Here is a 12,243-nt window from a genome sequence, read left to right as displayed (position 1 = left end):
TAAGTTTAAAGCCTTTGTAACTAGAGAGTCACAAAGTGGCTTGTGGTAAGAGTATCACAAGTTAGTTAATTGAATTCCTTTGTAGTAGAGGTATTACAAAGTGGCTTGTAATAGTGAAATTACAAGTTAGTGAAGTTAAAAGCATACAAGGATTTTGTCCCCTTGTGTGGGATTTTTCCACGTAAAATCCTGTGTCTCATTTACTAGCAATTTTACTAGCATTCTCAGCATAGCCTTATAGAGGACCAGGTACTCTACTGTTTGGTGGACCCATATAAACTAACAGGCGTATTATGCTTAATGTTTTAGTTTGTTAGATTAATTTGAAGTATTATGTTGAAGGCATTGAACATTAATTTGAAGTATTAAATGTAAACTTTAATTTGCAACTTTGATACCGAGTTCATCTTAATATATATATATATATATATATACGTCTAGTTTGGTATATATATATACACGTCTTAATATAGCTAATGTTATATCGAAATTCGAATATAGCTTATATATTATACACTTAGTAGTTAATATATACAATCTTATATAAGGCAATATACTATATAAGGTAATTTCTTGTAAATTATCTAAATTATATATATATAATACATATAAGCGTATATAATTTAAAAGAAATTGCCTTAGATAAAAAAAAATTAAAAAAAGGCCAACGTTTAGTTAGGCCCACACACACATATATATGTATACACACATATAAGCCATATATATAGTGTATATATATATATAGATTATAGATATAGATATAATATATATAATATATATAAGCTATGTAATTTATAAGTAGTAGTTAGAGATAGAAAAATTAAAAAAAAGTCAGGCCCACTTAGGCCCACACACACACACACACACACACACACACACACACACACACATATATATATATATATATATATATATATATATATATATATATAAGATATAATTTACAAGAAATTGCCTTAGATAAAAATATTTTTTTTAAAAATAGTACGGAACACTTAGGCCCGTGGGCCCGCACACACACATATATATATATATATATACACACACATATATATATATATACACATATATATATATTTTATTATTATTATTCGGATTTTCATAGAAATAATAAAAAAATAATAGTCAAGGCCTATTTAGGCACGTTTGGGCCCGGGCCTGGCCCACATAGCCCGGGACTATTACTACACAGTCTTGGTCCTGTTCTGGTTACACCCAAAAGCCCAAGAAGCACGAGTCCATTTAAGCCCAGCCCACGAAGACCGGGTCCGTTTGAGCCCGTCCAGCGAAGCCCATTTGGGACCGGGACCGGACCAGATGCCAGCCTTAATTTGGCTCTTACAGTAAATCTTATCCACCGAGCCTAGACTGTTCGAGCATAAAGTTTCTTCCCTTTCTAAAATAATTATTCGAGGGTTATGCCCCCCCCCCTTCCGGTATTTGAGGCCGAACTTAGAGGAGCCTCGGATACTGTTGATGTCATCCTTGACACATGGTCATAGCCGGTCTTTAATTCTAGGTTATCACGATCCATTGTAGCCTCATTAAAAACCTTGTCAGAAAAGACATTTGGGACAAAACTCGTTTAGGGGAAAAAGAGTGCAACACGTGCTTTCAGGCCTAAAAGTTGTATCATTCCTTGATCGTTACCTGCAAGTGTTAGTCCAATATGTAAAGAAAAGAAAAAAATGGGTCGTACCTTAGTAGTAGTATCATTTCAAGTGAGTTACGTTCCAGTTGTTCGGAAGTCGCTCACCGTTCATTGCTCCGAGTTTTTACGATCCTTTTCTGGTGATCTCATAATTCAATATGGACCTTCCCAATTTGGCCTCAGCTTCCCTTCATTCGGGTTCCGAGTGCTTCGTATGGCCTTTCTTAACATCAAATCCCCGACATGAAATGTTGAAGATTGGCTCTCCAATTGTATTACCTTTCGATCCGTTGCTTTTGGGCGGCCAACCGGACGAGGGTGGCCTCGCGCTTTTATCTAAGAGTTCCAGGCTCATACTCATGGCCTCGTCATTTGACTCTTTGGTGGCATATCAGAACCTGAGACTCGGTTCTCCCACTTCGACCGGTATTAGAGCTTCGGCATCATAGCCCAACAAGAATGGGGTGGCCCCAGTACTGATTTTGAGGTTGTACGATATGCCCAGAGGACTTCGGGAAGGATTTCCTTCCATTTTCCTTTAGCGTCGGTCAACCTCTTTTTGAGGTTTTGGAGTATGGTTTTGTTCGTGGACTGTGCTTGCTTGTTCCCACTAGGGAGATAGGGTGTCGATAGGATCATTTTGATCTTATGGTCCTCAAAGAACTTGCTCACTTTGCTGCCGATGAACTGCTTCCCATTGTCGCACATGATCTCGGCCGGCATTCGGAACCGGCATATTATGTGGTCCCAGATGAAATCAATAACTTCCTTCTCCCTGAATTTCTCGAATGCCTAGGCTTCCACCCATTTAGAAAAATTGTCAATGATAAATAATATAAATTGAGCCTTACCGGGTGCCCATGGCAGGGGGCGACGATGTCCATCCCCTCTTTCATGAACGACCAGGGTGACAAGACTGAATGCAGCAGCTCCCCGGCTGATGAATCATCGGAGCATGCCTCTGAAATCCATCGCATTTTTGTACAAACTCCTTCGCGTCCATTTCTATGCCGGTCCAGTAGTAGCCGGCTCTAATTATTTTTCTAACTAATGATTCGGCGCCCGAATGATTTCTGCAGGTGCCTTTCGTGGACTTCCCTCAGAACATACTCGGTATCTCCCGGTCCTAGACCTGTTGCTAGTGGGCCATCGAACGTTCTCCTGAATAATGTACCGTCTACGGAAAAGCTGAACCGGGTCGCCTTTGTATGTAGAGTCCTCGATTCTTTAGGATCTGAGGGCAGTTTTTTGATCTTTAGATACTCTATATATTTGTTTCTCCAGTCCCAGGTTAGGCTGGTTGAGTTTATCTCGGCGTAACCTTCTTCCACTACCGATCTTATGAGTTGTATGACCGTCCCCGAGTTAAACTCATCATCGTCGACTGACGATCCCAAGTTAGCAAGAGCATCGGCCTCGCTATTTTGATCCCGAGGTACATGTTGCATAGTCCAGTCCTTGAACCAATGTAGCGTTATCTACAATTTATCTAGGTATCTTTGCATTCGCTCCTCTCTGACTTTGAATGTCCCATTAACTTGGTTCCCCACAAGGAGGGAGTCGCACTTAGCTTCGATCACCTCTGCCCCCAAGCTTTTATCCAGTTCGAGGCCTGCAATCATGGCCTCATACTCGGCCTCGTTGTTAGTCAATTTTATAGTCCTAATAGATTGTCTAACTATATGACATGTCAGTGGCTTCAATACGATGCTAGTCCTGAACCTTTTGCATTTGAGGCACCATCCTTAAAGAGGGTCCAGATTCCTGAAGAGGTCCCCGAGTTCAATAACAACTCTCTTTCGACCTCGGTATTAGGGCTGGCGTAAAGTCGGCTGCAAAGTATGCCAAAATTTGAGATTTGATAGCGGTCCGGGGTCGATATTCGATATCGTACCCGCTGATCTCCACGACCATTTGGCCAATCCTCCCGATAACTCGGGTTTATGCATTATTTTTCTCAACGGGTAAGTAGTTACAACACATATAGGGTGGCATTGAAAATACGATTTTAGCTTCCTAGAGGAGCTTAGCAAAGCGAGCGCCAATTTTTCTAGGTGAGGATACCCAGTTTCAGTCTCGCCTAGAGTCATGCTAACATAATAGATTGGAAATTGCATACCTTCCTCTTCCCAAACCAGGACTCCACTTACCGCTACCTCGGATACCGCTAAGTACAAGTGTAGTTGTTCGTGTGCCATCAGAGTATGAAGCAAAGGTGGGCTTGAGAGATACCGCTTGATTTCCTCCAAGGCCTGTTGGCATTCTGGGGTCCACGAGAAATTATTCTTCTTCTTCAACAGTTAGAAGAACCGATGGCTCTTGTCGGAGGACCTCGAGATGAATCGACCCAAGGCGGCTATGCGCCCAGTTAATCTTTGAATGACCTTGACGTTGTCCACAATAGTAATGTCTTCGATGGTCTTGATCTTATCGGGGTTAATCTCGATTCCCCGGTTGGATACCATGAATCCGAGGAATCTCCCAGATCCGACCCCGAATGCGCATTTCTCTAGGTTCCGCTTCATATTGTATTTCTTCAATATGTTGAAGGTTTCCTGCAAATGCTTCAAATGGTCCTCTGCTCGCATGGACTTAACTAACATATCGTCAATGTAGACCTCCATTGATTTTCCTATTTGTTCTTCGAACATTCGATTTACTAGGCGTTGGTAAGTGGCACCGATGCTTTTTAGTCCGAATGGCATTACATTATAGCAGTAGGTGTCGTACTTAGTGATGAAGGACATTTTTTCCTGATCACCCGGGTACATCCGAATTTGGTTGTACCCTGAATAAGCGTCAAGAAAACTAAGGATCTCGTGGTAGGCCGTTGCATTGATCATGTGGTCGATTTTAGGCAAAGGGAAAGAGTCCTTGGGACATGCTTTATTTAAGTCTTCATAGTCTACACACATTCTCAATTTGTTTCTCTTTTTAGGGACTACTATTGCGTTTGCTCACCAATCCGGGTATTTAAACTCCCGGATGGACTCCATAGTCGCCGTCCTCACTCGTCTCCTGCTTCTCCATTTCGGTCGGGACCGATGTTGATGATTGCTATTTGGTTCCTTTCTTGGCGACCGAACTCGGATCCCTTGGTATGTAAAGTGTGGATATTGGGACCACCTCATCAACCGCGAACATCTCCTTTGTGGGTGGCTATTCTCTGTAAATTGTTTTAATCCCCTTGGCGTGGGGAATTTCAACACCTGGTGCAGCGCCGAGGGCACTGCCCTCATATTGTGAATCCACGACCTCCCGAATAGAGCGTTGTACCTCATATCTCCTTCTATCAAGTAGAACTTTTTTCTTGAGTGGTTCTGGCTGTGTTCACTAGTAATATTATCTCCCCATTAGTCGTCTCGCACGCCATGTTGAATCCGTTTAGAACTCGGACTTCGGGCACGATTTGGTCTTGCAGACCTAGTTGCTCCACGACCCTCGATCTGATGATGTTGGCCGAGCTACCTGGATCAATTAGCGCACGCTTAAATCAAGATTTATTTATAAGTACAGATATTACCAGTGCATCATTGTGGGGATGCACGATTCTTTCGGCGTCCTCATTGTTGAAAGACAAGGTTCCTTCCGGCACGTAATTTCGAGTCCATTTTTCCCTTGTGATGGATACTTTAGTGCGCTTTAACATCGTCCCATGAGGGACGTCAACCCCACTGATGATCATGTTAATGACATGCTGAGGTTCCTCCTACTCGATCTGCTTACTAGCATCCCCATTCCTGAAATGGTTTTTGGCTCAATCGCTCAGGAACTATCAGAGATGTCCATTGTTGAATAACCGGGCCACCTCCTCTCTCAACGGTCGGCAATCTTCTGTTCTATGACCATGTGTGCCATGATATTTACACATTAGGTTGGGGTCCCTTTGGGTCTAATCGTACTATAGAGGTCGAGGCCACTTAGTGTTTTTGACGCGTCCAACAACAGATATGATAACAGCAACATCGACATTGAAATTCTACTCTGATAACCTCGGTCCCCGGTTATTTTGACTTCAATCGCTTTTTCTCTCTCTTTTCACTGGATTTTGCAGATCTCTTACCTCTTCGATCCCCGTTGTATGGTTGATAACGATCCTTGCTTGATCTCGGTTCACTGTTAAGTCTCTTTTGACCTTGTCAATAGTCCTGATGGGATAAACGGACCCGGAAGGGACCCCAAGCTGATCATCTTCAACCCGAATTTTTGATTGGTACCGGTTATGTATGTTGGCGAAGTTACAGCCGGATATTTTATCATATTTTGCTTCAACTGTTGTGAAGCCAACAAGCTTCAAATATTGAGTCCTTGGGTGAAGGCCTAAATGGCCCAATCATCCACAACTGGAGGCAGGTCCATCTGTTCCATTTGAAATCGGGATACAAACTCTCTAAGCATCTCATTATCCTTTTGTTTTACTTTGAAAAGGTCCAACTTCCTGGTCTCGACCTTGATGGCCCCGGCATGTGCTTTCACGAATGAGTCTGCAGGTATGGAAAACGAGTTAATAGAATTAAGGGGTAGGTTGTGGTACCATATCATAGCTCCCTTTGACAAGGTTTTCCCGAACTTTTTTAGCAGGACAGACTCGATCTCATCATCCTCCAAGTTGTTCCCTTTGATGGCGTACGTGTATGAGGTCACGTGCTCATTCGGGTCGATTGTTCCGTTGTACTTAGGAATCTCGGGCATGCGAAACTTCTAGGGGGATTGGCTTCGGAGCTGCGCTCAGAGGGAAAGGTTTTTGAACGAACTTCTTGGAATCCAGGCCCTTTAATATCGGCGGTGCTCTTGGGATCTGATCGACCCTAGAATTGTAGGTTTTCAACTTTTTGTCATTGGCTTCGATTTTTCTTTCTCCCGATTCTACCCGTTTTGTCAGCTCCTCGAGCATCTTTATGATCTCGGGGTTAGTCCTGAGTTCAGCTTCATTCGGCCTCTCTATGACCGGTTTATTTTTGCGGATGACTTCCCGGGATAGCTCGGGCTCAATCCTGCTCGGGGCGTGGCTTTGGCTCTGCAGCTTGGATATCGTCGCCTGTTGAGCTTGTAGCATTACGAAGATTACCCGTAAGTTGATCCCATCACCATCACCGTCATGTGCATTCTGAGCAATCGATCGAACTCCCCGCTGACATTGTTCTTAGGATGGGTAGGCAAATTAGCATTGATGACCACATGCGAGCTAGCATCAATTGGGTCCACAGCCGAAACTCCGCTAAGGTCGAGAGAGGACACCTCGTTACCAGGTGCTACATTGTTGTTCTCGTTGTGGTGACCGGACTCAGCATCCACGTAGCGGCTGACTGAGAGTTCGACATTTTAAACTTTGGCCTGAAACTAAAGATACTTCAAAGAACAAGTGTAAATAGGGTGTGTTATAGAAGTTTGTATCAAATAGCCACTATTATCCTTAGCCCCACAGTGGAGCAAAACTGTTTACCCTCACAATCGGATACCAATTAAATTTGTAAGTGGTTTTAAGGATACACGAATTAATTTGATACAAAGCGAAAAATTGAGTTAGAATGAAAAAGAAAGATAAAATAAATTCAAACCACACAAGGAGGATAACTCCAGCCTTAGTGAATATTCACCCTCGATCCGGGCTCACAATGACCAGCACAAATGAACAATAATAAGAGCTAATAACAGATAAAATAATAATATATTGCTTTGGAATACGCGTTACAATGTGTTTCATGAATTACCATACCTATCTTTATATAGTAGGGGAATCCCGCTCTAGGTACAATTCCACAAAAGGTAAAAAATCTTCTGTTTTTAACTAATTGTCGGTTCCTCATATACGTGCTGAGATCCATGCCGTGATATACGGCTGGTCACGGATATTACGGCCTTCTGTGAGCGTGCTAGATTTTCCGACCATGTTCTTCGAGGTCGTTCAGGGCTAGGACTGATCCTGGACCATGACCCCGATATTCCTGATGGTGGGTGTCAAGCCTCTAGACTCTGACTCGACGAGGCCCTTGCCTCGATTTCGATCCCATGTCATCATGTCTCGAGCTTGGCTTATCTTATCTGAGACCGGGGTGTACCATGAGCTCGGTTCCACCCGTATACATAAATATATGATGATAAAGAAACAATAAAATGCTTAATGGGTCGTTTGGTTGGGAAATAAGTTATTTCATGATTAGTTATCGCTGGATTAGTTATTCCATCCAAAATACTATAATTTCGGGATAATTAATCCTGAGATTAGTTATACCATGATTTTATCCCAACCAAACGTGGGATAAACTATCTCAAATTTAGTTCCGGGATTAAATTTGAAATGAGTTTATCCCATGTTTGGTTGGGATAAAATTGCAGTATAACTATCCGGATTAGTTATTCCGAAATTGTAGTATTTATTTATCCCAATGAGAGGATGAAGTAACTAATTCCGAGATAACTAATTCCAACCAAACGACCCCTAACTATACAATTTGTACTCGGTTTATGTGGCACGTTAAGAGTTGTTGCCACAGTGAACGCAAATTTGCGCACCACCACCATATATATGGTACGGATCTTTGCTTTATTCAGAATCTCAGACTCCATTTCTTCATCAACACGACCCTTTCTCTCCTTTTCTCGCGCTCTCTCTGCCATTGCTCAGGTTCCAAACAAAGTTAAAGCTCTCTTAGTTTTAATAACTTTTTGGTTTGTTTTTATGTTTGAAATTCTGTTGATTCTTTTTTTTTTCCACCAAAATTCTGTTGAAATTCGGTTGATTTACTCCTTACAATAATAAGAAATTCAAATCAATGATCCCAATATATCATCAAATTGCTTTTCACGTAAAATTGCTGAATAATATGCGTACACTTGCTTCTTTACGTGTTAGTGTCGTAATTTCTGGTTTTTCTTTTTGTTTGTTTTTTATTTCGTTTTTCGTAATCAGGTGAAATTGAATTGTGAAACAAAAACAGAGGGTATTTGTTCTTTAATGATTGGTTTTCGTTATCTGTTGAATATAATTCAGCATACAATGCAAGGCAATTCAGACCTATTTACAATATATCCTCAAAATGATTTTTATGTTAATCTTTTGATATTGTTCACGAATAATATGCATAAAAGTGCCTCATTTACGTCAGTATGTATTAGAATTTTGACTGATTGGTTGTCTATCTTGGTGACTGTAAACCCAGACCGGTGTTGGTCGCTCATCAAGCTTTAATTTTAAACAAGGTAGTGGGCTCTGTGTTCTATAGTTTTGGGTTCTTTTATGCTTAAAATTATCTTTGAATTTTATAATTTGGCTTCCAAATGCTAGCAACAAACGATAATATAAGTTTCTCCTCTAAATGTTTTTCTTATTGTGATGTTGACAACCAATATGTGTAAAAGCGCCTCGTTTATCTATCTGTGTACTTTATAATGAGTGATTGGTTGACTATTTTGGTGATCAGGTGAAATTGAATTGCGAAACAAGAGCTTGGATTGGTGTTTGTCCATGGCATCATGAATTGTAGCGCAATTGGTTCTTGTTTTGAATCTTAACTTTCACCTTTTAGATTAAGGATAAGAATGGATAGTAACAAAGATGAGGCTTTAAGATGCATAGGTATTGCCAAGGAGGCAATTGTGTCGGGCAATAAGCAGAGAGCGCTTAAATTTATTGGAATTGCACGCCGCCTTAATAGTGAACTAGATGTCAAAGATCTTTTGGCTGCTTGTGAAAATCTTGATGCCTCAACTCCTGATCACCCTAGTGAAGTTGGCGATGTTTCGAGTGAGAAACATGTCGATGGTCGTGTCGAGTCAGATGAGGTTTCTGATGGGGAGAGGAGTTATTCTGAAGAACACGTGCATTTGGTTACACATTAAGAGCAAGAAGGACTATTATGCCATTTTTGGTCTAGAGAAGGGTTGTTCAGTTGAGGAGATAAGAAAGGCATAGCGGAAGCTTTCGTTGAAAGTTCATCCGGACAAAAACAAGGCTCCTGGTTCTGAAGAGGCATTTAAGAAAGTATCCAAGGCATTTAAGTGTTTGAGTGATGATGATTCAAGGAGCCGGTATGATGAGACGGGTTTGGTTGAAGAATTTGAGTTTGATCAGCAGTATAATCTTAGACGTCGGAGGAAAATGTAGCATGAATATTTTGAAAATGATTTTGATGATGAAGAGATTATAAGGGCATTTTTTGGTCAGCGTGAAATGTTTAGGACAGCTTATGTCTACAGGACAAGGACCAATGTCCGTCAGCCGAGAGAGGATTTAGGTTCCTCTGGGTCTAACTTAATTCTCCTCCTTCAATTGTTACCATTTTTTATCATTTTCTTACTTGCTTATCTTCCTTTCTCGGAGCCTGAATATTCTTTGCAGAAAAACTACTCTTATCAGTTTGAGAAGGTGACAGATAAATATGGGGTAGAATTTTTCGTTAAATCGGCAGAATTTGATAAGAATTATCCTCTTGGTAGTCCTGCTCGAGAGAAAGTTGAAGACCATGTTATTAAAGATTACAAAAATAGGCTTGAACGTTACTGTGATATAGAACTCCAGAGGCGACAATGGAACAGGAACTACCCAACACCTCACTGTGACTGGCTTCAAAATTTTGGAGTAGCTTGAGGTCAGCTTAGTTTCTTCTGGATCTTTCCATTCTGTTCTCTGCTGAAAAAGATTTTCAGCTTTGATCAATGCAATGACTTTATAATAGTTATACATTATTTGAGGTTTCATGTCATCTTTAGAAACTAAATAATTCAACATCCAGTCAGTAAATTACACATTTAATGCACTATTCTAGATATTGAGATATGCCTATGCAGCCCGACTTCTAGATTGTTGTTCAAGCTTCACCAGGTATAAAAGCATGCAACCATAACAGGAAAACATATCTCACATTGAGGTTAGGTGGAGTTATACTATTCTGATTTCTTTTTAAACACCATAAGGAGCATGTATTTAAGGACTGGTCCAACTCGGCAATGGCCTGTGGATATGCTCAAGAATAAAGTATGGACATTCAAGCAATTGAGATAAACAAGGACACATCAACTTATTTTCTTTTCAGCAATTGCAATCTTTCAACCATTTTTTACTCTTTCTCCTTGTGAAGATTAGATGACATGGAAGTTTTGTTTGCTTTTACTATATTAGTCCCATTTTAACGTTCTTTGTGTGAATATAAGATTCTTTTTATTTTTTTGGCTAACGGAACCATCTATTGCAACTCAACAAATTGAATGTTAGATTACAGTTTGCATGAAAATATTTTCTTTTGGAAAAGGAACTGCCCATTGCAACTTAACATTGTTGAATGTTAGTGTCATCATTCTGTTGAAATCCTTCAATGTTAGCACATTAGTTCTATTAATATTGAAGTCCTTGAATTTTGTCCCTGCTGAGGGGAAGGAATCTACCTTTAAGACTTCTGAAAGTCACCTTTGTAGTTTTATCTTTCAAGATAGTATAAATCTTATACTTGTTGAATCCTACTGGCTACTGCTCTGTTCATTCTGTTACATCCTATGTTGTCTGTTATGACGCTATTGGCCCTGTAGTAAGATATAATGCTGCAAGTATGATTAGACTAAAACCTGCTGGTGTTGAATGTTGTTTACAGATTTGTTATCTGTTGTGACGCTATTTGGCTTGTAGTAAGAAATATAATGCTGGTGTTGAATATTTTTTACAGGGTTTGTTTTCTTTCTTTCTTTTAATTTTTCGGTCATAATTACTACCACAGAGGGGGCCGGGGAACTTAAATTGCTAATAAATTTGCATCCTTTATGATTGACCTTTAACTTGGTATAGGAATTGGAAGAATGTGGAGATGGAGAGAAAGGTTTTATTCTGTGGCCTGGGTGCTGGCATTCTAATTATTTTGAATTTTTGAAAGAAATTAATGAAGGCGACACACTGAAGAAAGATGTAATGGGGTATCTTTTCAAGAAATCATAGAGTGTTAAATTATTTGTTTCCATTGGCTATAACTGTAAGTAAGATCTTATTTATTCATTGGATTGTTTGAAAGTTTTATATGACATTTAACCATAGATGATCTGGATTTTATCAAGTTATACGAGTTGGGGTGTCAGCTTCCTTTTTATCTAATGACTTTGGAATTTTGATAGATGTATTACTTTTTCTGTAGCTTGTCTTTTTAGACCCTGGTTCTTACTGAATACGCATATTTCTTCTTACAGCAAAGCTTTTCTAGCTCCAGCAATTTCTTTCCTATTTATCCTTGAGTAATGTCTTCCACATGTACATGAATATAGCTGGAGACTGGTTTCTGGTTTTCTTTCTAGTGTTAAAATAAGAATGGTGAGGTGCGTACGAGATATCGCTGCAGTCCACTTTGATGGATAACTTCTGCACTCTGAAGGCTTTCCCAAATGCATAGTAATAGGCATTTATCTTGGGGAATGAGGTTATTTATTAACTCATGACATTGATTCGTGCAGACATGTCGTGTATAACCTGACCTAATCTTGTGTATAACGAGACTGTGCTTGGGTAGATAAAGGAAGAAACAAAGCTTCATTGAAGATGTATGGCCGGCCATTTTTTATCTCCTGTTATCGATGATAGTTCACTTGACAGCATGCCATAATGCGATTGAGACAGA

The 12,243-nt window shown here is 40.2% G+C and overlaps 1 pseudogene; it reads left to right on the top strand.

Annotated features, from left to right (window-relative positions):
- The first annotated feature begins 8,143 nt into the window (after positions 1–8,143).
- Positions 8,144–11,709, top strand: LOC107783978 (chaperone protein dnaJ 49-like; annotated as a pseudogene).
- Positions 11,710–12,243: the final 534 nt, after the last annotated feature.

The sequence above is a fragment of the Nicotiana tabacum genome, chromosome 7, assembly GCF_000715075.1.
Source record: "Nicotiana tabacum cultivar K326 chromosome 7, ASM71507v2, whole genome shotgun sequence".
Taxonomy (NCBI): Eukaryota; Viridiplantae; Streptophyta; class Magnoliopsida; order Solanales; family Solanaceae; genus Nicotiana; species Nicotiana tabacum.
The sequence above is the reverse complement of the archived record's forward strand: the minus strand, read 5'-3'. Positions and strand labels throughout refer to the sequence as shown.